Source organism: Lissotriton vulgaris, chromosome 1_1, assembly GCF_964263255.1.
Source record: "Lissotriton vulgaris chromosome 1_1, aLisVul1.2, whole genome shotgun sequence".
Classification (NCBI taxonomy): domain Eukaryota; kingdom Metazoa; phylum Chordata; class Amphibia; order Caudata; family Salamandridae; genus Lissotriton; species Lissotriton vulgaris.
The window spans coordinates 96,588,972-96,616,877 of record NC_141685.1 but is presented as its reverse complement, the minus strand read 5'-3'; the positions used below and the strand labels follow the sequence as shown (position 1 = coordinate 96,616,877).

General features: G+C 46.1%; 1 pseudogene; it reads right to left on the bottom strand.

The window, feature by feature from the left end:
- Positions 1-478: 478 nt before the first annotated feature.
- On the bottom strand, positions 479-3,534 carry LOC147737548 (uncharacterized; annotated as a pseudogene).
- Between the last annotated feature and the right edge of the window lie 24,372 nt (positions 3,535-27,906).

Genomic DNA, 27,906 nt, shown 5'->3' with positions numbered 1-27,906 from the left:
CTAAGCCCTAGACAGATTTAAAGAAAGCAGAGCCACAGCTCATTTCTTGGACCTGTTTGCCTCCGCCAAGCAATTTCATTAACAATGTTGTCACCTCAGTGGATACAGTAGGGTTTTTCAACTCTACCAATGCCAGACCCCACTGCAAGCCCAACAGGCACCCTAGTTCTTTCATGGACATGGGGCATAAAGACAATGTCCATAACATCAGGGAAAACACTCCACTGAGAAACCTGCTGCTACAGCGGGCGCAGCTGCAAAACCTCTTTATTGTGTCCTTCCTGACACAGAGACACCCTGTTGGATTCAGAATCTAACATTATGTCCAGCAACTGAGATTGTGCCAGCGACAGACTCCTCTCCTTACTCCACCCAGATTTAACAGTGGTGGCAGATGCATGACTTCTGGGTTGGAAAGGCCATACAGGAGAGGTGCAGATTAGAAGACCCTTGTCACAGGCAGAAGCCTGACTCCACATCAATCTGTTGGGAGTTGCAAACATTTTGCTCGGTGCTCATGGCATTCCTGCATACCATTAAAGGAGGGCTGGTGCAGCTTCTCCCCCACAACATAGTCAATTACGAGGATCACATCAGGACGTATCAGAGCTGAACTTGTTTGAAAGCAAGCAGAAGATTCAATGGCTTCAGGTGTTTGGTCAAGCGAACAGGGCGCTGGAACCGCTTCGTTGAGTTTGACTTCCTCATGGGAATGCAGGCCTGTGATACAGAATATCCCGTACTGAGGAGCAATGAATACAGTGTGAGCAGTATACGGGAGAGGTGCCAATCTACTGTACTGATGAGACCACGATAATTAACTGATTAACTGGAATGGTTGAAACATCAACTATACAGGGACTGTTTCACATGAACTATGTCTTCTAAGAATCAGCTTTGCTTAACTTGTATTGTACAAAAGTAATGTTCAGCCCTGTTTCCGTGTATATGTGGATCAGATTGTTCTATCATATCATTTTCACATTGAGCACCACACCGTCATCACTCACAAATGTATATATAAACTTGCTTCTGAGAATACAATTTGAGTTATTAGAAAGGAAAAGGCCTCGTCTGAATTCTACTCATGATACAAATGATGAATTAACATCTGCCCAGGGCCTGCATATGTGATACAGGCCAGTGAGATAATGAAACCCTCGGACCCCAGTGTTTATTCTCATGGGTAGTGCTTATATGTGGCTCCAATCATCACTTCTGGAGCAGAAGGACGTCGTCACTGAGCTGCACAGTCATCTAGGAAGGTGCAGTAATACTGTTTTCAACTTTCAGGATTCAGTTGGGCACCTGGTGAGAAATCTGCAGGTAAAGGATTATCCACCAGGAAGAGCATTATCAAACGTAACTTGTTTGTTACGTTTTACTGCGGCTGTATCTTATGATGAAAATTCTATATTCAATAATGTTAACAAGTGTACAAAACACTGCACCCAAAATATATATTTTAGTCATATATTGACAAACAAGGGTGAGTAGAAACTATTGGGGTTGAAAACATTTAATACATTCATATTGTGAATTTTGTGGCAATTTGTTGATTATTTTCAAGCACTAACATTTCTGAATCGAGTAGAGACCTTGGGAGTATTGTTACTTTCCGATACTTAAATTACGGATTTTGTGGCACGTAGTTGATTTTTTCAAACCCTGATATTTCTCCAGAGGTTGCATGTGGGCAGCGTAAGTTATCCTGCAAGACTTGTTTGATTAATCCTATTGCAACTACAATTTTCGCTCTTTATGTAAAGTGAGGTTGCTTTAAAAGCAGTTCAGCAACTCAGGATCCGGCTTCCTATTCACCTGGTGTGGATGCATTTATAGTGAGACTGACTTTTTGACTGAAACTTTTCTGGCAATCAGAGTATGTATAAGGCTTTAGTCCAGAGTAAATTCTCTCACGTGGAAAGAGAATGTATTCAAAACTAAACTTTATCTGACTTTCAGAACATCTGTCAGGCTTTTTCCCTGTGTGAGTTTATTCATGTCAAGTGAGAAGTAATTTGTAACCACCAGTTTACTTGTATTTCGAGGACTCATAAGGATTATCCCCAGTGTGGATTCTCTCATGTTACATAAGAATGGGCTTCAGATAGAAGCTTTTCTGGCATTCGGAGCAATGAAAACGTTTTTCCCCACTGTGGAGTCTCTGATGAAGAATGAGATACCTTTTCTGAATGAATCTTGTCCGGCAGTCCCCAGAATGGAGTCTCTCATGGTTAGAGAGGTATTTCTGTCATTCACTTTTCTCTGTGTCTGTTTGCTCATGTAGAGTGAGATTGTGTTTAAAATTGAAGCTTTTATGGCCTTCAGAGCACTGATGATCATTTTGGATCGGGTGCGTTTGCTTATGGTGCTTGTAACAATCTCAACTCTCAATCTTGTCTGCCTTTCAGAGCAGTGATAAGGGTTTTTCCCAGTGTGGATTCTCACATGTTCAGTAAGAGATTTATGGCTAAAACGTTTTTGGCATTAAAACTACTGATAAGGTTTTCCCTAGTGTGGGTTCTTGTATGTTTAGTGAGACCGCTTTTGTCACTGAAACATTTATGGCATTCAGACCACTCATATGGTTTTTCCCCAGTGTCGGATCTTGTATGCTGAGTGAGACTACTTTGGACATGGAAACATTTCTGGTATTCAGAGCACTGATATGGCTTTTTACCAGTGTGGGTTCTTGTATGTTGAGTGAAACTTTTTTTTCCCCAGAAGCATTTCTGGCATTCAGAGCATTGATAAGGTTTTTTCTGAGCGTGGGTTCTTGTGTGGTGACCGAGACTGCTTTGGGTACTGAAATATTTTTGGCATTCAGAGCACTGATAAGGTTTTTTCCCCGTGTGGGTTTTTGTATGCTGAATAAGAGTGCCTTTTTCACTGAAACATTTCTGGCATTCAGAGCACTGGAAAGGTTTTTCCCCGGTGTGGATTCTTGTATGTTTAGTGAGTCTGCTTTTGTCACTGAAACATTTCTGGAATTCAGAGCACGGAAAAGGTTTTTCCCCAGTGTGAGTCCTTGTATGCTGAGAGAGACCACTTTGGTCATGGAAATATTTCTGGCATTCAGAGCACTGATAAGGTTTTTCCCCAGTGTGGGTTCTTGTATGCAGGATGAGACTTCTTTTTTCACTAAAACATTTCTGGCATTCAGAGCACTGATAAGGTTTTTCCCCAGTGTAGGTTACAGCATGTCGAGAAAAACTCTGTTTAGTACGAAACCTTTTCTGGCATTCAGAGCACTGATAAGGTTTTTCCCCAGTATGGATTCTCAGATGTGCAGTTAGAAGAAAATTACGTTTGAAATTCTTTTGGCATTCAGAGCACTGATAAGGTTTTTCCCTAGAGTGGATTATTGCATGTCGGAAAAGACTCTGTTTGATATGAAACCTTTGCTGGCATTCAGAGCACTGATAAGGTTTATCCCCCAGTGTGGATTCTCAAATGCTCAGTGAGATAAGATTTACGGCTGAAACTTTTTGGGCATTCAGAGCACTGAGAGAGTTTTTCCCTAGTGTGCATTCTCACATGTTCAGTGAAGGTGAGATTTTCAGCTAAATATTTTTAGGCACTGATATCTTTTTTCCCTATTTTGGGTTACTGTGCGAAGAGCGAAGCTGGTGTAAACAGCGAATTCATTCTTGTAGTCCATGTTTTTATAATATTTTTTTCTAGAGTTAATGCTCCAAGTTTGGTTTTCTCTTGCTTATATGCAATGGTAAGAGTGAACCAGATTCTAAAGTCAGGGCTTGTTTAGAAACTGTTCAGCATTAATCTCTAAAAGAAATTGTATGTAATCTTCTCAAGACTTGAATTGAGCAAAATATATCTGGAAGCAGTCCAATAACACAAGCCAAAATATTTTTCACGGATATTGGGCTTTAGGTTATGGCCTGTCCGGCAGCAACTTATTTTGTAACTGAAGTTTTTATCACACTCATTTGTTAGGTTCTTAGCAAAGCAGTGATAAGGTATTAGTCAGATATTTACTGATTCAATATTAAGTACCTTTTTGCAATGACATAATGGTGGTAACTAAGGACATTAGAACATGCACAGTAGTATTGTTTTGTTTTTGTTTTCGCTATATATAAATAACTTAGACCATGCATTAAGCGAAGTAAAGGTGAATTCTCCAAGAATACGAACTCGACCAGTTCCGCTGCTGCTGTACGCGGATGACGCGGTACTGCTAAATCGCACCCCCAAAGGACGGCAGTGTCTGATAGACGAGTTTTTGTAAGGTTTATGGACACCCTAGATCTATCAGCCAATCTTTTAAAGTCCTTTGTTATGTTGGCGGGTACTAAACTGTTACAACCTGGTTTGGTACATTCCGTCCACCCCTTCTCCCTGACCCCTGTTGGGTTCTCTCGCTGTGAAGCTCACTGTAGAATGTTGAGATGTTCTCCAGAGAGGAGAGTGGATGGCCAATAAATGAGTTGTACTTTCTCCAGCTGTGTCCTGTTTCTTCAGTACATCTCTACTTCCAACACTGGCGACGGAACTGTGCAGGGGGTAGTGTGGCCATCTCCCCTTTGTGTGCTCTCTCCACACAGAAACATACAAGGACTTTAGAGTAAGGAAATATTTTGTCAAATATAAGGAAACGATCTATATTTGGCTGGAATGAGAGCGCTATGGAGCAGTAATTTACCTTCACTGTAATTTTCGCTGGCTACTGTGCGAGAAGTGAGTCGGAAGAGACTGAAGTGGGTCTCTCAAGAAGCCGCCTTACTGAGTAGAGCGTATGCAATTCCTGACATGTATGCCCCTGAAACCCCCTGTTACTACACGTACCTTGCTGTTGAAGAGAGCTGATGTGAGCTGAGTGACAGCGTAGGCAGAGGAGGTCTGCTTGTTGTGACCGCAACAGCGTGTCAGCGGGGGTCCATGCCAGGGCGTTCGTTCCATGACCAAGCCCCATCGTAGCCTGTACTGTGACGCCTGCGAGGGAAGCTTCCTGCCTCAGTGAGCAGTGTCTGGGCATAGCGGCGCCTCGAAAGCTTAAACCCGCCCAACCTGTCTATCCCTGAGGCCGAGTGCGGAGAGGCGTTTTGTGTGAGGAATCGGCAGGAGAAGCAGTGTCTGGGCATAGAGACGCCTCGGAGGGTTCAGCCCGCCCACCCCTGTCAGTGTATCATCGAGACCGTTTACATCCGGGGCCTGGCGGTGTCTCTCGACGGCGCCTGCGTGTTTCCTCAGGTCGCGCTTCCTGAGGAAAGTGTCCGTGTGCCTGGGTTTCGTCGGGGGAGCAGTGCCGGCGCACCATGCGCAAAGGGCCGGTTTCCTAAAAGCCAACCCTGTGAGAGCGTCCACATCCGTGCAAGTTTCTGCTGGAAAACACAGAGGAGAAACAGCTGACTCGCCCAGCTCAAGTCGAACTAAGACTACCACAGAGTCAGATAAGGGTGAAGTCACGAGGAAGAGACCTTCAGTAAGAGCTACGCACTGTTTGCATATTGTCTGACTGGGGGTGTTCCGCCCCGTTTTTGAGGCGTCTGGCTGAAGGGTAAAATAGTTGTTGATTTCCCCTAAACATTCCGATTTCGTTTTCTTTGCAGTGTGTTAACTGTCAATGTATTGGTCAGAATTTATGAGGGGCAGTGAGTATTGAAAAAAAAATAAGAAAACAAATAGTCTTTCATTTGAGTGTTTTTGCATCGTACTTTTTTCTGTTGAGGTAAGAGTTCTTGGTCTACATTCCTAGCCCACTATGGCAGCAGCAAGCATGAACCAACCCCCGCCCTTCCTAAATGACATAGGGGAACCTGAGATAAGCTGGAAGGAATGGGTGAAGCTTTTTGAGTCTTACCTTATAGCAATTGGGGGACAGAGGTTCAACTCTATAAGGAAACAACATATTCTACGCCACAATCTGGGTGTGCAAGGGCGTAAAGTATATGAAAACCTACCTGTACCAGAGCGAGATGAAAATGCGGTGGGGGAAGTGATGAGTATACCCCTGCTGGGGATGAAGGATGTGCAGCTTCAATTCAAAGATAGGAAAACTTATGGAACAATATATGTGGTCAAGTCTGGTTCAAACCTTTTGGGATGGGTTCATCAAAAGGAGTTGGGAATTATACTGGACCCTAATAGTGCAGAACAAGTTTTGCTTACTGAAAAGTTCCCGGGAAGTGAAAAGATCTGTGAGGAATTCAACCAGCTCTTCAAAGAGGAGCTAGGATGCCTGCACAACTTCCAACATAGGATTAAGCTAAAGCAAAATGCCAAACCTGTGGTGCATGGCCTGCGCACCGTGCCCCTCAAACTGAAAGAGCCCCTAGAGAACGAACTGCGCAAGTTGTGCGACTTGGACATTATTGAACCGGTTGGTTGCTCTGAGTGGTTGGCCCCCATTGTTCTCGCGGCCAAATCCAACGGCGAAGGCATCCGCCTCTGTGTGGATTTGCGCAGTTTAAATGACTGTATCTGGGTGGAGAGACACCCTTTGCCAGTCATAAATGAGATGCTAAGCACCATGGGCCCTGCAAGATACTTCAGTGTAATAGATCTGTCCATGGCGTACCACCAGATCGAATTGCATCCGGACTCAAGGCCACTCACAGCGTTTATTACGCCGTTTGGAGCTTTTATGTTTAAAAGAATGCCGTTTGGCCTTGCGTCAGCGGCGTCCATTTTCCAAAGAGTCATGCAGAAGATCCTCGAAGGAGTAGAACACACTCTGTGCTTCCAAGATGACATCTTGGTATATGGTAAGGACTCAGAAGAACACGATAATGTACTAAGGCAGGTTTTCAAAAAACTCATGGATGCAGGCCTAACTGTCAAAAAGGAAAAGTGCAGGATTAAGGTGAAACAAGTCGAATATCTGGGCCATTCCATCAAAGAACAAGGTTTCAGACCAAAAGGAAGTTTGATTTGTGCAGTGAAGGAGGCTCCGAGTCCACGCAACAAAGAAGAACTCAAATCCTTTTTGGGGCTCATGGAGTACATGTCAAAGTATGTGGACAATTTTGCAACAAAGTGCGAGCCCATGAGAGAAATGTTAAAAAAAGATAAGGAATTTGTGTGGAGTGAGGAGCAGGAAGCTGTTGCTAACGCTCTAAAGGAGGATCTAATCAACTCCCCAGCGCTTGGTACATTTGATCCAACCAAAAAAACTATTCTCGCAACAGATACATCGAACTATGGTTTGGGTGCCACCCTAGTCCAGAAGGATGGAAGTGAAGAAAAGGTAATTGCCTATGCGTCCAGGAGCCTTTCTCCACCGGAGAAAAACTACTCTGTAATCGGACGAGAAGCCCTGGCGTGTTTTTGGGCGGTCAGGCATTTCAAGTTTTTTCTATGGGGTTTGAGGTTTACGATACGTACGGATCACAAGCCCCTCATATATGTATTTTCGGTGAAAGGTCTGGAAAATTGCACCCCACGCATCAGCAGGTGGATCCTGGGGTTAGAACATTATAATTTCAAGGTCGAACACGTGCCGGGCAAGGAAAATACAATTGCAGATTTCCTCTCGAGATCACCCTTACCAGAGGAGGAGGAACTTGAGGAGGCACTGGACAGCCCTATAATGATGATGGATTTTCCTGCCATCACAGAGAGAGTGGGAAGACAGTATGAAGGGAGATGATGAACTTAAGGTGCTAATGGAACAGATCAAGAAAGGGTGGCCCAACAAAAAAAGAGATGTTGAAGCAGAGCTAGAAGAGTTCTGGGAAGTACGGAATGAATTGAGTGCCATTGGAGGAAAATTGTACCGTAATAACAGAGTAATTTGGCCAAAAAAATTACGGAAGAGAGTCATAGACTTGGCGCACGAAGGTCACCTTGGGCGTAGCGCCACAAAAGCTAGAGTAAGAACGAATTTTTGGTTTCCAAAAATGGACAACATGACGGAGGAAACTGTGAAAGAGTGTGGGGCATGCGCTAAAAGTGACAAGTCTAAAATAATACACAAGTCTCCACTTTCTCCAGTAGGCGTTCCAACCAAGTCATGGAACAAGTTGGCATTAGACATCATTGGACCTATGCAAAATCTTGGTGTGCAAAAAAGGTTCATGTTAGTTCTGATTGACTATACCTCTCACTGGGTGAAGCAAAAATGTGTGCACAACATCAACACCAGATCAGTGATCCAATTCCTTAAAGAAGTGTTTTGTGAAGAAGGTATCCCCTCCACATTAGTAACCGACAATGGGGTACAATTCACCTCCGGAGAAATGCAGAGTTTTCTGGAAATGTCAGGCATCAGACATGAGACCACAGCCCTTTATTTCCCCAAAGCCAATGGCATGGTGGAGAGAGCTAATAGGGTCATCAAAGAGAATATCCAGCTGGCTACTGTAAATGGACAAGATGTTGAGAATTGTTTGAGGGAATGCCTGTGGGCTTACCACACGTCGCCCAATAGAATAACTGGGGTCTCTCCTTTTGTGTCTTTACGTGGGAGGGAGCCCAGTACCAAGTTTAACCCCTGTTGGTTAAATGGGGGCGAGGTCAGGAATGTAGATTGGGAGGAGGCAGGAGAGAAAGTCAAACAACATCAAACTAAGTACAAACAGTGGTACGATAAGAAACATGGTGTGTAGTTTCAAAGGTGGGAAGTGGGGGACATGGCGCAAGCCAGAAGGAACACTAAATTGGGAACTGACATCAGCAAGTTCTATTCCCCCAGCAGAATTGTCAAAGTGTTAAAAAAATGTTGTACAGTTTGAAAATGGTCAATGGTGGAGTTTTTACAACATTGTAAAAGTGCTGCCATAACCTTTTCTTTGCAGGAACATGCTGTTATCCCCCTCAGGGAGCCGACCAAGTTGCTTGTGAACCCGTACCTGCTGGTATGCCTTGTGGGTACTCATTATAAGGAAGGGAGATGTGTTACAACCTGGTTTGGTACATTCCGTCCACCTCTTCTCCCTGACCCCTGTTGGGTTCTCCCGCTGTGAAGCTCACTGTAGAATGTTGAGATGTTCTCCAGTGAGGAGAGTGGATGGCCAATAAATGAGTTGTACTTTCTCCAGCTGTGTCCTGTTTCTTCAGTACATCTATACTTCCAACATAAACCATGTAAGAAGTTCTCCTACAGGATAGGTGCACATGAAATAGGACAGGTACAAACCTTTTCTTATCTTGGTCTGCTATTTGAAGTTTTTTTAAATTTTAAAACATTAATTGTAGAGCGATGTTCCACATTAGCGGCCTCGACCTGGGCCATAATGAATTATGGGCGGAGACTGGGAAGGTGGTCACCAGAGCAAGTTATGAACCTGTATAGTTCCGTAAGTTGCTCTAAAGTGACCCATGGGTCAGAAGTTTGGGGTTTTGTTCATACACAGCAACTTCAGGTGGAGGAAAATAAATACCTGAGGAAAGTCCTCCAAACCCCAAAAACCACTCCGGCCTTGATCGTCCATGAGGAACTGGGAAGGCCCTATATCGAGGACTTGGTTAAGGTTAGACCCCTTTTGGCCTGGTTAAAGATCTGGACGAATGTAGAGGCTGACCTGAGCAGGCAAATTATCAGAGATTGTCTGGGTAGGGACAAGGGAATGAGAATCCCATGGTTAATGTACGTTAAAAATTCTCTTGAAAGGAATGGCTGCGAGGATCTCTTTATATATTCAATGGAAATTGTCCCCCAAGATAAAGCCAGAGTAAAGCGATTATTCTTGGAGGAGGTAGCCTCGCGCAGGGCAGTATAGGAAGGAGGTAAACCCACAGTCTGCGAGCATAGCCTGGTACAAACAGGGGAGGGCATGGAACCGTATCTCGCTCTTATGCCTAACGCACAGGAGAGATTTTTAATTACCATTTTTAGGCTCAACCTTTTACATCACCTACTGGCTGACCCCCCAGGTTTTACCTCAACTGTTGAGCAGAAGGGTGCCTGCGGCTGTGACAATCGGTCTACGCAGGACACCCTTCATTTTGTATTATTATGTAGATTTTATGTATTACCAAGACGTAGATTTTTAGTAGGTATTTTAAAACAGGCCAAGTTTCAACATGCTAAGGTTGCCCTCCTATTTCTGCAAAGGGCTAATGATCCCCTCACATTGACCTGTTTGATGAAATTTATCAAGGTTGCTTTAAGGCTCCACAATACAAGAGGGCTGTGTTGATTGAACTTTTCATGTTAACTCTTCTCCCTCTCATTTGAATCCGCAGTGCCACATGATGCTTATGAATTGTAATTTTATGATTTTTAATTGTATAATTCTGAACTTTTATGGTGTTTTTTAAATACTTAATAAAGGATTATTGATTGATTGCACAGTAGTATTGTGGATCATCAGTCGCAGAACATCAGTTCCTGTTAACCTTCCTATGTTTGGTGACAAGTTTCTTGTTCAGATGATGGGGATCTATTTACATTAGATATAGCACCACGGTGTTCACTTAATTTGTTTTTATATTTAACAGTTTTACACATCACTCCTACACAACAGATAATGTTGAGGCAATTTACATAGAATTACAGAACAGTACAGAATAAAAAGGAAACATATATTTGAGATGGTCTTGAACAAAAAAAAGTGGTGAATTTTTAAGGGTTTCGTTAAAGTGAGGAGAGTTGGTCGAGTTATTATATTCAGAGGTAGAAAGTCTAAAAGTTGTGCCAGAAGTTAAAACTGGTTGTTGAGCAAGGATGATTTTGAATCTCTGTGCTTTTGGCTGTTGGATGTGTAAGCTTCAGAGTCTTCTTTCAGAGTCTTTTCTTTGATGGTCTGCAGAAGAAACATTTTGTTACACCTTTCTTTTATCCGGCGTGTGCTTCCTCTCGGGAATTGGATGAGTCTTTAAAGGAACATTATTCTGTCATGCTGAGGCAATTTGTCTTTCTGGGAAAATTTCAGATGAGGATGCTGAAGTGACTGGTCTTTCCACATTATTTCTGAGGTTGTGTGCTCAGATATGGTTCTGTTCTGGGTTAATGAAACACAGAGTTGGAAAATTCACTTACAGGAACAGTACTTTTATCAGCACACCTAGATTTTGGAAACGGTTTCAAACTCAGAATGCTGGATGTCCTTAATTTTTTCAAAACAATCCTTCTTATGGCATTGACATTCAGTTACCTGGTGCTAAATCTTGCTTTCTTCGTTCATAACTTCACTCACCTGTCGTATTAAAATAAAATAGTTAATATGTGTAAATTTGCAAAAATATAATTCACAAGCCAAATCAATGTAGAATTTTGAAACATTTTAGCTAGTTTTCCGACACAGCAGAGAGTAGAATGGTAACCTGAGAGGATTTGTAGAATTTTCACGATTTTAATGAGCTCACAAAGGTTACATGTACCTTGTGAAGTTGTAAAGTCATATGGGCTAGCACAAAACAGAAATATAGAAATACTATTAATTCATTTTTCATGTAGATTTCTGGGACGGGAATGTCCCCTCCATGGACAACAGGTGTTTCCCCTGCCCTGAGTAACCCACTTGTATCTTATTTCTGGGCTTTTGATTTATGGCCCCAGCTTCACATGATCTATTGTGTGTTGCGAGGCCTATGCCTAGACCTATCCCTCAACCATGGCCCTGATTACAAATCAAGAGCAATGAAATTAAGGCATACTTTCATGTGTTCATTCATTCCACCTGATTATCAGTTGTGAGGTTTTTCTACACCTGGATGTACCGGGTGCAGAAAAATAGGACACGAATTTTTTGCAGACTGAAAAATTAGACAGAAAAGCTGCACAAGACTCTGGGTGCAGCAGAAGCAGCCAAGACTTATATTGTTTTTTTACTTACTGGGGGAACATACAATGATACGACCTGTTAGAACTGCCCAAGAGTTGAAAACCCTGCCTGAGGTTACGCCTGTGGTCCAGCCAGCCACAGTATGGGCTCAATTGCTGATGGGGGGGAAGGTCCAGAGGGCCTGCTCTTACCGACAGGCCAGGTGATCTTCAGGCAACTGCAACAAAAAGGGTGAGTGAATGCCCTACTGAATGCAGCCATGCACCCAGGACAAAAGAGCTCGACAAAAACCTGCTAGTGGGCCACTGCTCTCTTGAGTGTGCAGGTATGCCCTTCGAGTGTTGGGCAGGTAGAAAGTTACCCTGAAATAACTGACTCATCCTGTGACGGGGATAAACACTTCGGACTGAGAGCACATGCACATTGGGGTGAATGAACTGCACCTGTACTATATTCATCCTACTTTTAAAAGCCGCTAGAGAAGAGGGGATCAGAACCGGGAGAAGGAACCTGATAATAGCGGGAGAGGGATAGACATGAATAGGCGCAGCACCTGCCAACTTAACAGGCCAGAGACATTGACTTGTTTCTGAATAATCTAGTATTGGGTGCAACTGAGTGAGTAAAGGACATTTTCTTAGCAAGATAAGCAGTGTGCTGGACATTCATTCTTTTGAGCCTGTTGGTTTGTTGTTGAGCTCTGAGTTCGAGCAGCCAACGTTACCAAGCTGAGAATTCTGAGACTGCTCGCCCTCACTTACTTGAGAGTCAAGTACAAAAAGGGTTTCCTCGGTCCAGTTTGCACAGCCATTCTACGACAGGTCTTGGGACATCAAAGGAAAATGATCTCAACCCAACAGCTCGTGCCTACACCGTGATCCCTGACCTGGATTGAACACAAACTCTTGCAAGGTACTCTTATTACAGGCTATGGAGTTTGATCCTTGTATGTGTCTAGACAACAAGATGTTTGTTTTCACATCAATTTTGTGTCCTGTATGACATGATTTAACATAACCAGTAACTTGTTCAGCTGACTTTGGAGAAATAAACAAATGCAGCATACTTAGCACATTTTTTTTAAATAGTCAGCGTTTAGGTAAGGGAAACAGCAGCGTCTTGTCATATACAATAAATCACATTCAGGCAGCATTCTAATTACCTTTTTCTCTTTTCTCCACACCTCTGTTTATCATTTATCAAGACTCTGGGTCTGATCTTAGTCCAACGGGCCGCCCGCCTTGTTTAAAGATTTCTGTTCAGTACTAACGGGTTTTCCCTGGCGGTACCCAATGAGAGAAAAGACTAAAGAAGATCAGCAGTCCGATGTATTAACATTGGGCACAGGGTCAAGACTGATTTGCATGTGGCTGGTTTCAAACCGGAATGGCATGGTGAGCCAAAAAACGATGGGTTTAGACCCAGATCACTGGACTAGGGTGAATGTATGACATTGGTCTGCATTCTGTCCATCAATTGTTTTTGCATTTGTCATGCCGAGTGGGACGGGTATGGCCAGACGTGGGTCCCGTGCTCTCCATGCCACTGGAGTCAAGCTATCCTGGCTGAAGAGGGGTGAAACCCCGAAACAGGTCCTATTATGCTTGTTTCCAGTCCAGAGAGGACCTGGCCTGGCAGTTCGGGCTGGACTGTTCCCATTGGGCACAGGGTCAAGTCTGATTTGCATATGGCTGGGTTCAAACTGGAATGGCATCGTGAGCAGAAAAATGATGGATTTAGGCCCAGATCTCTGTACGGGGGTGAATGTATGACATTGTTCTGCATTCTGTCCATCAATTGTTGTTTTTGTATTTACACTTACTGCACCACAGTCCGGCTGGACGCACAACAATCCAGCTGACTTGCATTAGGTCAGGCAGACCATCAGTTTATCGGACAGTTTGCGAAGGAGTACCCAGTTCACCAAACACTAAATCAAGACCTATCTTTTCTGTGTTTTGCATATAACTGTAGGTCTGCTTCATTTTGTCCATCATTCTTTGTATGATCTACCTGTTACTGAGGCTTGTGTGTTGAGTACAGGTTTAATCTCTGGGTGTTTGTGTAGGTGTATTCAAACCCTGCATTTTAACCTACACTTGTTGTTCATTCAGTGTGTTCAAGCCCTTGTAATTATAAAAAGTGTGTTACGCACGACCAGATGTCTCCTTGTCATGAGTAATGTTGCATAGTTAACAGCAGCATCATTCCAAGGTATTAAGAGCCTGATTTAGAGTTCGGTGGTTGAGTTACTCCGTCACAAATGTGACAGATATCCTGGCCACCGTATTACAAGTGCCATTGAATATAATATACCGCAGCAAATTTACTATCGTTCGCCTATCTATTTCTCTTATTTGGTTATCTTTATTTTACTTTCTGCTCTTTCCTTATTGCTTTTTCTGTTTCCCTCTATTCCTTTCTTCTTACCTTTCTTTGGTTCCTTACTTAAGAGTGCTTAGCCTCATAACGCATTTCATTCATTCATTTGTGTTCAATCTTTTCTGTCATCAGGATGACTGCAGAGATATCTTTACTTTTAGAATAATAAAAATTCTATGTCAGGAACAGAGGCGAGGATTCTGTTAATCTTTCTCCACTTTAATTCATACAGCAGCCTTTAACAAACAACTACCTTCCCAAGAAAACCATCAGAGAATGAGAAAACATTGCAACCAATCATTTAACACTTCATATAATATAGTCCATCATCTCTGTTTATCAGTTAAGTGTGTTTCATTGTCTCCTCACCTAAATTCATTGTTAAATGCTTAACTGGTAATTTTGCTGGTGTCTACATAGTGATTTTGACGTTTTTGCTATTGCGCGCTCTAACAATGCCTTTCTTTAAATAGGCAGCCGTTGGAGCGCGCCTCGCCGCTCCTCACTCATCTTTCAAACTTTGACAGGGCTGCATGTGTGTGGTGCTGTGCACATGCCACTAAAGGGCGATCTTAGGAGACCAAGGCATGTTTCAGCGCTCCTTTCAAACTTTGACGGGGCCGCATGTGTGCGGTGTTGCACACCGGCCACTAAAGGGTGATCTTAGGTGACCGAGGCGCGCCTCAGCGCTCCTCGTGCGGCTTTCAAACTTGGACAGGGCTGCATGTGTGCAGTGCTGTGCACCGGCCACAAGAGGGCGCTCGTAGGGGACCGAGGCGCGTCTCACCGCTCCTCACGCGTCTTTCAAAATTTGACGGGCCGCATGTGTGCAGTGCGTTGCACCGGCCACTAGAGGGAGCTCGTAGGGGAGTGATGCTCTTCTCAGGCTCTCCGAGCGCCACATGCTGTTTCTGTGCCCCTTATTCAGCCTTGAAGCCCCTGCGCCCTATCTGGGGTCAGTAATACACAGTGCAGTGACCGACACGCCCACGCAGTCAGGTATCTAAAATTAAGCCCATAAGTAAAATGACTATGCAGGTGTGCCTGCAGATGTTGGTATAGGCTGATCACTGTGTTTTGGGGCTGGCTACTTTAGTGGGTAAAGATCCCTATTTGCAGGCATTGTGTGTCCAATCTGGCCACATAAGCCCTTCTCAACCTGCTTTGGGAGTTCTGGCTAACAGACCAGTTAAGGCCTTCCAATCCCCTCTCAAGCCCTCCAGCACGGCTGGGACCAGCGCAGGCTGTCTACCCTTTGAATACAGTTAGGGTGTGATCCCATTGTCTTTAAACCTTGACTCTCTTTACTTGCTAGGTTGCAAATCTCCACAGAGTTCAGATATTTCACGCAGGAGAAGCTGATTATATGGAGGAGGAATCTGTTTACTTACTGCCTTTGGACGATGAATTCTGTGAGGTAGTAGACGCTTCGATACAGCACGATGTATCCTTGGCACCCCTAGAAAGAAAGATTGTAAAGCTGGCAGAGAGAAACCACTCCAAGTGCCCTGCAGACCAGGGGGGGTCGATAAAGACGCTTTTGAGCGCCTCAGAAGGGCCAGCCTACAAGCCCAGCCACAGATGCCAGCGCCTGACCCCTTTGTTCTGCCTCCCTCCTCCCCCAGCTCCTTAGGGGACAACGATTATCAGGGGATTCCTGCGGGCGAAGTGTCCCATCCGTTCCTGGAGGGCAAGGTGGACCTCACTCCTGAGCTAGATGAGCACACGGTTACTTGCTTGATAAAATATATCTTAGGGACCCAAAGAAAAGCATAGCTTGCTTGTGGTGGTCATGTCATGTCAAGACAAATTATTGGATCTTATGGGAACGATTACAAACATCTTAGATATGGCTGAAGAAGCCAATCAGTCAGGGGCCCCTGTATCTGCAATCCTGTTGGGCAACCAAAGTGAGTGCGCTCGGTAGGTGAGACGGCGTTCTCTCACTGGATCACTGCGCAAAGGGTGTTGCTCGGGGACTCTTTTATAAAGGAACTCAGTAAATTTGCTTCCACATTCAACTCTTTGGATAAAGTGCAGCCATCTATTAACATACTTTACCTCAAGATGTTTGTCGATCCCCTATGGAAGACAGGCTTCTCCTTGATCCCACAGTGGAAAAACCCATTTCTACAATTTATCGTAAACTTATTAACAACATGCCTGATCCCCTAGTGTCCCTGTGGGAAAGATGGGAGGGTGACGTAGGGACCCTGGAGGATGACGACAGGCAGGATGCACTACAGAGCCCCTGCGAAATTGCAATTCGCGCCAGTTTCCGATTGGTACAGCTAAAAATTTTACACCGGGTGTATTACCCCAGAACTCATCTATATGCCTGGGGAAGAAGCCAATCGGCGCTCTGTACAAGGGGACGTAGAGGAAAAGGTACATTCTACCATATCTTGTGGGAATGCCCAGAGATAGTACCCTTCTGGACTAAAGTTGTGGACACAATGGCAGCGGTGGTGGATTCTCTGGTCCCGCTAGAGCCTAGGTGGCTATTGTTGATCATCAAAGGGGCCACGGACTGGTCCAAATACAATGAAATCTGGCTAGCAATGGCGGCAGGGGTGGCAAAAATTAACATAGCCAGTGGCTGGGGGGAGCAGGCACCCCCACAGTCGGACCAGTGGTTGTGAGATCTAGATTGGTGCCTGACAGCCGAAGAAACTATTTACAAGTCCATGGGTTGCATAAAGAAATGGAACAAGGATTTGCAATGCAATCGATCTCGCTCTTGGGACCTTATATGCATTTAGCTATGCAGCACATTAGCCTGTGTGCTGAAACATCTACTGTTCTTTAACATGGAAGGAAAGTAAATACCAAACTGCGTGACACGCCAGGTATGGGAACACATGGAGAGGAATATTGCCTTTCAGCAGGAAATGGGATAGTCCAAAGCTCTGTTTTTTATATAAAATGAGGGCCTTTGGTGATGATATCTCTGAAAATACAAGATTAAAGAATGTATATTGTTGTCTACGTGTGCACAGCAAAGAGCAAGGAACAAGTATTTCAAGGGGGTGCATGGCACCTAGGAGAGAGCAACCATACATGTACTCTCTCATTGAGTGCGCAAAACAGTGCTTGAAATGGAAAAATAGAAGTTGCTGGTTTCTGAGAAGTGTCGGTACTCTCCAATTAAAAGTATAACATTTTCTTGAGAAGTGCAGGTACTCCCCTGAAACTAAAGTTTTGAATTGCTTCCTGACATTTCTGACCAAAATGTACACATAACATACACCTACTTCACTGTGCTAAAATTTTTCATAAAAAAGCAAAGATGTCTATTAGGTCAGCCAATAAATCTCACGAGCACTGCACGAGCTAACATTCCGGATCTCTGAGCAAATCACTTGCGGGCAGCGATGGATAAACATAGTAACAGAGCAGAGCTTTTCGTAGAAAGGTGGCCACACTGGCATTTGAGATGTAAACAAGTGACAAAATTCACTCCCTCTACAGTAACCTAGTAGAGTTCTTTGCCGAAAGACATTTCAGATGTAAAGATGTGCAACACTACCATCACTGTATAGTAAGCAGGAAGAGCTGTCTCCAGAAAGAAGGCCACTGTGGGATTTCAGAAGTAAACCTGTGCAACACCACAATCTCTGCATAGTACAGGACAGAGCTGTCAGCAGAAATGACAACATCGGCATTTCAGATGTAAACATCTGCAAAACCACAATCCGTGCACATTAACCCATGAGCTATACAGGTAGATTGCAAAACCATTTCAGATATAAATATGTGTATGTGTAACTCCACAGCCCGTGCACAGCAGCCGAGTACAGCTCTTTGCATAAAGAGGACACCCTGATATTTCAGATGTAAACAAAGTATTGAAACGTTTTTTTTAGATGCAAGCATGTGCAACACCACAACCTGTGCATAGTAAAAGAGTAAAGATAGATGACACCCTTATAATTCAGATGCAAACACGTGCAACAACACAATCCCTGTATAGTAACATAAGCGTTGGCTGCAGACAGACACCCCACCAGTGTTTCAGATGTAAATATGCGTAACAGCACATCCCGTGTATAGTATACAGCTCACCCCAAAAAGATGACACCCTGATATTTTAAATGTAAACACATGCAACACCACACTCCCTGTATAGAAACCTAGAGAAGCTGGCAGCAGAAAGATGACCACACCAGTGTTTCAGATGTAAGCATGAAATGAAAAAATGAATGAAAATAAATGTATTGAGCGCGGTTGCTGCCCAGGGGCGTCCAAGTGCTAAGGTGCAACACAACGGATGCAGACTGAGGAGAAAAGCAGCATGAGGTACTAGGACGGAGACTGAGGAGAAGAGAAGCGCAAGGTACTAGGACGGAGACTGAGGAGAAGAGCAGCGTGAGGCACAAGGACGGAGACTGGTGAGAAGAGCAGCGTGAGGCAGAAGGAAGGAGACTGAAGAGAAGAGCAGCGTGAGGCACAAGGAAGGAGTCTGAGGAGAAGAGTAGCGTGAGGTACTAGGACGGAGACTGAGGAGAAGAGAAGCGCGAGGTACTAGGACCGAGACTGAGGAGAAGAGCAGCGTGAGGCAGAAGGAAGGAGACTGAGTAGAAGAGCAGCGTGAGGCAGAAGGAAGGAGAATGAGGAGAAGAGCAGCGCGAGGCACATGGAAGGAGTCTGAGGAGATGAGCAGCGTGAGGTACTAGGACGGAGACTGAGGAGAAGAGAAGCGCGAGGCAGAAGGAAGGAGACTGAGGAGAAGAGCAGTGTGAGGCAGAAGGAAGGAGACTGAGGAGAAGAGCAGCGTGAGGCAGAAGGAAGGGGACTGAGGAGAAGAGCAGCGTGAGGCAGAAGGAAGTAGAGTGAGAAGAGCAGCGTGAGGCAGAAGGAAGGAGACTGAAGAGAAGAGCAGCGTGAGGCAGAAGGACGGAGACTGAGGAGAAGAGCGGCGTGAGGCAGAAGGAAGGAGACTAAGGAGAAGAGCAGCGTGAGGCAGAAGGAAGGAGACTGAGGAGAAGAGCAGCGTGAGGCAGAAGGAAGGAGACTGAGAAGAGCAGCGTGAGGCAGAAGGTAGGAGACTGCGGAGAAGAGCAGCGTGAGGCAGAAGGACGGAGACTGAGGAGAAGAGCAGCGTGGGGCAGAAGGAAGGAGACTGAGGAGAAGAGCAGCGTGAGGCAGAAGGAAGTAGAGTGAGAAGAGCAGCATGAGGCAGAAGGATGGAGACTGAGGAGAAGGGCAGCGTGAGGCACAAGGACGGAGACTGAGATGAGAAGCGCGAGGCACAAGGACGGAGACTGAGGAGAAGAGATGCGTGAGGTACAGAGAAGGAGACTGAGAATAGCAGATTGAGCTGCATTCTAAACATCTTAGAGGTCCATCGGGGGATTTATGTCACACTAGCTGTGAAAACCCAGGCAGACTAAGGAACACTATGTTGGTCTACTGATTGCGTCAGTTAGGGACCCATGGCTGTATAAAGAACAGTGTACACAAGAAGGCCCTTTACATTATGGTGATGCCTACCTAATGTAAATCACTTTTGTAGATACTGAAGACAAATTGTTTCTGTGAAGTAGTGCTATGCACAATGTTATTATAGCAGCACGCAGGGCAATTTGATCTAAAATGTTTTTTCAAAAGATGGGCCGGCTACACTTACCAATTACTAATGTCCAGGATTTATTTTTTTAAAAGGGGAAAACTCAACCGTCATCCGCTAACCCTGTCTTTTTGGCATCGCTGGTGTCCATTGGCTGCTCCTCTGAAGGCTCGGGGGCTTCAGGAGTGGCCAACTGTTTGTCAAGAAAAACAAATGCTGTTAAAAAGGGGCAGAGACAGCTTGGACAATACAGTACTGGACCTTTTAGCAAAAGTTCTGCACATTGTCGTCGCAACACTACAGTAATAACAGCAACAGTACCTCAATCCTTAAAATTGTAGTAATGTAGCCTCTGTTCATGAAGTAATGAGTCTCCAAATCCACAGTTTGTCACCAAATTGTAGTGTAGTCTTCCACGCAAACCGACACAAAGGCATCTGCTTTATCTAACTTCTTTATTCCAAGATGCACTGTACATGAGAAACAGGTCTGTACAGTTGCGCTGCTCCAAACGACTGCCAAGCAGATCGCCTGGAACATTGCAGCCTGGAAGCGTGATGTGGTTCTATTCCACAGAACCACATTACATATCATAATACAAAAGGGACTTGTTTGTGGAGTCATAAATAAAGCACCTGATAAGAAATGCAGGTGGGCCTCGGCCTTGCATGGACCTTATTGGGGCCAGTGGGTAACGTGCCCAGACGTCTAGCATGAGGGTTGCATGAGCACTGTATGTACTGTGTGTGCTGTGTCCTGATTGGCTACGTATTCCTAACTTTATGTGGCATCTTACTATATGGTGTTTTGGGAATGCATGCACCATCTGGCCACGTGTGTGGTATTTGGGTCAATTTCCCTGGACAATTGTGGTGTTGCTGGGTTTATCTGGGCTATGGAGCTATGGTTTCTATTCTCGCGTTTGTCTGCTGCTACGTACCAACCCACCTGTGTGATTGCCAATGAGAAACCTAAGGTCTATGTTACAGAGCCTGGCTGACCATGTATCTTTGGATTGGGGTTAATAGAGTGTTCATGGTGGGCGAGTTTAATAGTGATTTCACTCGTGTATATAAATGTATCATTATAAACATAGGCATCAATTTTATCAATATTCACAATGACACAAAAGGTCTACCTATAGACAGCTAAAGCTGTCTGTACACAAGACCTAAATAAACAAAAAAAGAAATGAATGGGACCCACAGAAAAAAATAGAAATCCAAAGGACTGTCTTATCAGCTCTGCCAGTGAAGCAAACTAATTTTCAGCAAATGTGCATAGGTGAACAGGTAAAGTGGTGTCCCCTGTAGGTAAATATAGTGAGACCCACATGCTATATGATGTCATGGCCCAAGCAGAATGTGAAGTTAGCTCGATCAAAGGAATTGCTAAAGAGGGCTAACTCAAATCCTGCTATATATGGTCGTATTTCTTTGAATATTTTTTGATTACGAAACCCTAGCAGGAAAGTAAAGGTGTAAGATAAAATAAAAAGATATATTTAATGGACACAAAGCTACACTGTTTGGGTGTTGAAAGAAGATTCTATGGATTGTTTACAGTAGTGTTTTTTGAGGTTTCAGTGCATTTCACACATTTACCCACCTTTTAGTACTGCTCACGTATTTGACTTGGAACCGCTGGAATGTGGACTCCTTGGCAGGGAGCTATGCGATAAGTTTCACACAAGTGAGGTTTGCTTGGAAAAGCAGCAGTGGGCCTGATAGACCAAAACTTAAGAAGTGATAACCACTGGTCCTTGCTTCCCTGTCTTCCATTCAGAGTGAATCCAGAGATTTGCAGATGGAAGGAGCTCTGTTCTACCATTTGAATCCCACTTCTATCTTTAGTGCTGCCTGCTGTGTAATTTGAAGATGTCACACATTTGCAGGGGATGCAGAGTACGCAGGAGAAGCGTGGCTCAATGGTTAGAGCGGCAGACCCTGATGCAGAGGTCTGGCCCGGCACCAGGGTTCAATTCCCGCCTCGGCGGCTCTTGGACTCAATCTCCCCGGACCTCATAATTCTCGCCTCAGTGCCTAGTTTAATCAAGGGTCCCACTCAGTGACTCTGGGCAATAGCTTGCTTAATCTCCACAACGGCCCCAGCAGCGCTTGGATGCCTGGCCTCCACCATGGGGGTGCCCAGGAGTGGACACTCACAGGAAAGCCAGGAAGGGTGCCATAGCGGTATGAATACAGCGATATGAGACCTCAGGGTAGAAGGCGCTATATAAATACAAACACATTTACATATACACATTTACATTTACGCAATGTAAAATAGTAGGCGAGTCCAGAAATGACTTTAGCAACCATTTCAAAGCCTGTGTCTTTCAGAGATTAACATCTCCTTGAATGCTGCCTGAAGAATCAGTATTGCTCGGATGAAGAGTCATCGGTGGGCTGGCTAAAAGGTTTAGTACAACACATTATTGGAGTGTGGACGAAACGTCAGTTGAGCTTTGACTGAGGAGTCTGCAGGGTGAGGTCAATACAGAAAGCTGCTTTAACCGAACTATACACAGGAGGAGACCTGGGCACAATTCGCATTACTCTGGCATCATCGAGTGTAGTTCTGTCCTTTCACATCACTCTCATTCCATGAAATTCATGCACTTAAGACTGCTGTGCCAGGTCACGTAAATATGAGCAGTTCACAGTAAAAAATGTATGAGCGCAAGGAAACAACCCGACAACAGAGAGCGAGCGGCCTGTGTGTGGAGCCGGTGTCTTTTACACAATATCAGGTTAGTGTGATATGCATCCACACCGCCAAAGTGGATAAGGCAACGCGTAGAATATACAGCAATAAAAGCTGGTTTTCCATATCTCCTAATTACCTATGATTTTCAGTAATTTGTCTGAACATTTTCTTTATTGCGCAAAATGAAATAATCGATTTTTTGCACACTCCTTCACAGGTGCAGTTATGGGTCTTTTTTCCCATCGGGTGTTGTGCGTGTGTGGGGTGGTGAAGTCGCAAGTGTGTGTAGTGAGAACGGTCTGCCTGGGATAGGAATCAAGGCCAGGGGGCCGGGGGGGGGGGGGCCTGGGACAGTAATCAAGGCCGGGGCGGGGGCCTGGGACAGTAATCAAGGTCGGGGAGGGGGAGGGGGCGGGGGCCTGGGACAGTAATCAAGGTCGGGGCGGGGGCCTGGGACAGTAATCAAGGCCGGGGCGGGGGCCTGAACGCGATTAGAGCAGTTTCTTCTCCTCGCTCTCCTGATCAGTTGTTGTTCGAAGTTGTTCCTCTGAACATGTCGCCGCGCGGGCCGGCGCTGTATTCCAGTTTGATGTCTTTTGTTCCCGCTGAAAAGGGGGCAGTGACGACAACGCGGCCTCTCTTCTCAGAGTCAATGAAGTTTCAGAGGCGCGTCTGATATTTACCCCGGTACGGCCGCGCTTCCGCTTCCGGGGAATGTTTGCCTCGCGCATGTATGCTGGACAGGTCAGGCAAAATACAGTGCCGGCCTCAGCGCATGCGCAGTTGTTAATAATTAAAAGACACTTTTTAACCCGCGGGCTGTTGTTCATCAAAAGACGCTTTTTAACCCGCGGTGGTGTCTGTCCTCAGCGCATGCGCAGTTGTTAACCCATCAAACCCGCTTTAACCCGCGCTCGTAGTTCGGTCCTAAGGGCTTTCCCGTGTTTGACGGAAGACAGTGTTGACGGCCCCGGCCCGTTGTATCCAGTCTCGGTCAGACTGCTCAATACTCGGTGACACAATCTTTCAGTTTCATTGACTTCGTAATTCACGGCGCACGCGCGGCCATAATGAGCAGTCATCCTGCGCATGCGCGCTTGTGGCACACCGAGTGTCCTGCGCATGCGCAGCTGCGGATCCCCCGCGTGGCTCTTCTCCCGCGCGCGGATTGATGTCCCAGCGGCGCCTCCAGAGCCAGAGTTCCCTCCACCTCAGGCCACTCCCCCCTCGCCGCCTCTCAGAGCGAACGCACGAGGGAGTAAAGGTAAGAAATGGAGTATGGGAACTGCGGGGGGAGGGGCCTGTGGGGGCGGAGTCTGTAGGGAGCGGGGTCTGTGGAGGCGTGGCCTGTGGGGGCGGAGTCGGTAGGGGGCGGGGTCTGTGGGGGTGGGGCCAGTGGATCTGAGGGCGGAGTAAAACCTTGGATGCGCATGAACGCTCCTCCTCTGCCTGGGGTGGGGTCTGTGGAGGCGGGGCCTGTGGGTGGGGGCGGTGGGCGTGAACGCTCCTCCTCTGCCTGGGGCGGGGCCTGTGGGTGTGAACACTCCTCCTCTGCTTGTGGGTGGGGGCGGGGCCTGTGATGTGAATGCGTCACCTGTAATGTTGTTCCTTGCCCACACACAGTGCACAAAGACTCAGCTGAAGTTGCAATGGGTTTTATTCAGCATACAACCAATTATCATTCCCATAGAGCGCCGAGCCTCTAACCGTGACGAGCTCCGGTCGCTATTAACCGTTAAACTGAGTTCGCGCCTTCAAAGTCCTTCTCCTGCGCATGTGCGCGTCTCACGCTCTAGCTACGTGCGCAGCGCGTCGGCGCGTTGACGGCCGTAGGCTAGAGCGCGACACCACATATCTCCCCCTTTTTATAATACAAACAATAACATATTCTAGAGTCCTAACTCAATGTCCACTCATGTCGTAGTCTCTGAAACCGGAAGGCAGGGTTACTGTCCTCCCCATGCGGGTGCGCCTTACCAGGTTGTGTTCTTTACTGCTGCTCCCCTGGGAGAGACTCCTAGTGCCCACCTGGTTGCTGCTCTCTGTGTCTTCAGTCTGGACTTCGTTGTTTCCTGCCTCCGCTGGTGTTGGTGATTCTTCATTACTTTCTTCATGTCCTTCAGTGAGCTCTTCCTCCTTGATGGTTTCACCTACTTGTATTTCCATTTCTCCTCCGCATTGCGGCTCTTCTGCCTTGACCACCGGCCATTTCATGATCCTGTTGACTCTTGCCATGCGGTCTTGGGACCACACTTTGCCATCGCTTAGTAATGCTGCTCTACCACGCACTTCTCTGACTTGTAAGGGTTGACTGTACTCGCTTTCCCCTTTCTTTTGAAGAGTAGGGAGTTTGACCCTGACCCATTCCCCCTTTTCCAGCAAGACCTCTTTGGTGTTGCGTCTTCTGTTGTAGTGAGCAGCATACACCCTTTGAGCCTTTTCCAAATTGTGCTGTACCACCGCAGGAGACCATTTGCTGGTCACAGTTTTCTCTCTCCACACCACGTTGTCTCTCGTGAAGGGGAAAGGGCCCTTAAGATTTGGAAAGGGCGGTACCCTAGTACTGTCGGGGTAATCCTGTATGCCCACAACATGCTTTGGACTTCAGTCTCCCAATCTTTACCTTGCATTATAGCGGCTTGTATCGACCCCATCAGTACTCGGTTGAACCGTTCCACTTGTCCATTACAGGCCGAATGATAGATCGCCGTGTGCTTGGACTTTATTCCATTCCTTGCCATGTACTTGACCCATTTGTCTGAGACGAACTGTGGTCCATTGCCACTCAGTATGGTCTTTGGTATTCCTTCCCTCAAGAACAGTGTGGTGAGGAATTTTAGTACTGTGTCTGTGTCCATGGATTCCTGCACATCTATCTCGGGCCATTTGGAGTATTTGTCTATGACTACGCACAGGTATTTGTTGATGCCTCTGTTGTCAAGCACCGGTCCTAGGATGTCCACTGCAATATCCTCCCACGGGTTCTGGGGACGGTCGAATTCTCCCAGCGCGGGCCTCAGTGGCCTGAGTATTTTGTCAGCTCCTTGGCACTGAACACATTCTCTTACTTGCCTTTCTATCTGACTGTCCATGCCTGGCCACCAGTACATCTGTTTCACTCTAATTTTCGTCTTTACGATGCCAAGGTGCCCCTCGTGAAGTTGTTTCAACAGTATAGGGATTATGGTCTCTGGAGGTATCACCCTGTCTCCTCGGTACAGGAATATGCCTGAGTCACTTAACGACAACTCTTCCCGAATCTCATAGTACTTTCTCAGTTCTGCTTTTAGGTTCCTCTTGTCAGGCCACCCGGAGGTGAGATATCGCTTGACTTCTACCACCTCACAGTCCTGCATGTACGCCTCGGCCCATTCCTGTTTGCTTATTGTCATCTCCGCGTCAACCATGTCCGCTACCATCTCGTCTGTGTCCGGCGAGGCTTCCGGAGCGTCTTCCATGGCGGAAGCTCTACTTAAGTAGTCTGCCACTTTGTTCTGCGTCCCTGGTAGATACTCCACATCATACGTGTAGTCCAGCAGTTTGAGCGTCATCTTTGCAATGCGCGGTGTGGCTGTATCGTGGCCGGACGACGTCAGGACCTTGACCAATGGCTTGTGGTCGGTTTGTAGTTTGAACCTGGTGCCCCAGATGAATTGCCTAAACTTTCCCATGGCCCATGTGACTGCCAGCATTTCCTTCTCGATGACACTATATTTTTGTTCGGTGGGGGACAAGGCACGAGATGCAAAACTAATTGTTTCCACTGTGCCATCTTCTCTTTCTTGAGCGAGCACTGCCCCTAACCCCTTGTCGCTGGCGTCCGTCGTTAGGATGGTGCTACCTGTAGGGTCATAGCCCTGTAAGGGCACTGCTTCACTGATGTCTTTCTTCAGTCCGTCAAATTCACTTTGCGCTTCCTCGTCCCACTCAAACTTTGATTTGTCTCTGATGAGCTGGCGAAGCTTATGCGTCTTGGTGGCGAAGTGTCTTACGAATTTACTGTAGTATTCGGCCATTCCGAGGAACGACCGAACTTCTTCCTTGTTGATGGGGGCTCTCGCATCATTGATGGTCCTCACATTCTGTCGTTTGGGTGATATGCCTTGACTCCCAATCTCGTGTCCTAGGTATGTGACGGATGACATTCCTATCTTGCATTTGCTCCACTCTGCCGTGAGGCCTTTGTCTTGTAGTACAGTGAGCACTTTGGTCAGTTTGCTGTCGTGGTCATCCTGGTTGGTTCCCATTATAAGGATGTCGTCCTGAAAATATTGGACTCCTGGCAGGTCTTTGAATAGACGATGCATCAGTTTCTGGAACACGGAGGCCGCCGAGGCCAAACCAAAGGGCATGCGGCGAAACTGATAGCACCCAAATGGTGTGATGAACGAGGTGTATTTCCTGCTCATTGGGTGCAGGTCGATTTGGTGATACGCCGATGTGAGGTCAATGGTGGAAAACCATGAAACTCCTTTCGTTTTCGCTAACATTTCCTCGATCCTCGGAAGAGGAAACTTTCCCACTATCAGGCACTTGTTGAGTTCGCGTAAGTCCACACATAGACGGACATTTCCATTTGGTTTCTTGGCGACAACCAATGGGGCCAACCATTCGGAACTGTCTATCGGCTCGATGATCCCTTGTCGCTCCAATCTCTGGAGTTCCGTTTGTACAGCTTCTTTTATGGAGATGGGAATGTTCCTGACTTTGTGCGAAACCGGGCGGGCTCCCTCCTTGAGTAGTATTTTGTGTACAAACTTGTCCAATTTTCCCACTGTGCCTCCAAAGACATTGGGGTAGGCTTGTTTTAGTTCTTCTCATTGGGGTGACTGGCCATCTTCCGTTAGCAGGATCTGCTCTTTGCCACCAGGATCTAACTTGATCCCTAAATCTCCAGCGTCTCTCCACCCAAGTACTGAGGGCCCCTTCTCCGCCACATACAACTTGCAGGTGGCTGTTCTACCTCTGAATTCAAACATCAGGGGGCGGAAACCCACAATGGGGATGGCATTTTCGGTGTAGGAGATGGGACGGATGTCCCGTGGGTGTAGCTTTGGTCCTAACTTGGGCACAAAGTCCTCCTCCCAAACAGATCGTTGTACTATTGTCCAAGGGGATCCTGAGTCAACCGCCACATGCACCTTTACCCCTCCGATGAACATGTCCGTGCGTGGCTTGTCTGAGCGTTTGCCAGTTACATCCAGCACTTGACCTTCCACACACAGAACCCAGTTTTCATCCTCTAGATCTTCTTCTGCTTCCGCTTCCAACTGTGTAGATTCCATGCACTTAACCATGGACCTCTTCTCCTTCTTGCGGCACACCTTCTCAAAATGGCCGACCAGGCCACAGAACGCGCATCTGGCACGAAACGCCGGGCACCGTTTGTCCTGAGCTGAGTGGGCCGTGCTTCCGCACCTGTAGCATGCGAACTTGCTGTCTGTGGTTTGTCGTCCTGGCCCAGTTTGCTTCCCTGGCCATCTCAATTCATGCCTCTGTTCTCCTGTGGGTCCTTTTTGCTTGTATGCCGCTGAGGCGTCGTCGATTTTGTTA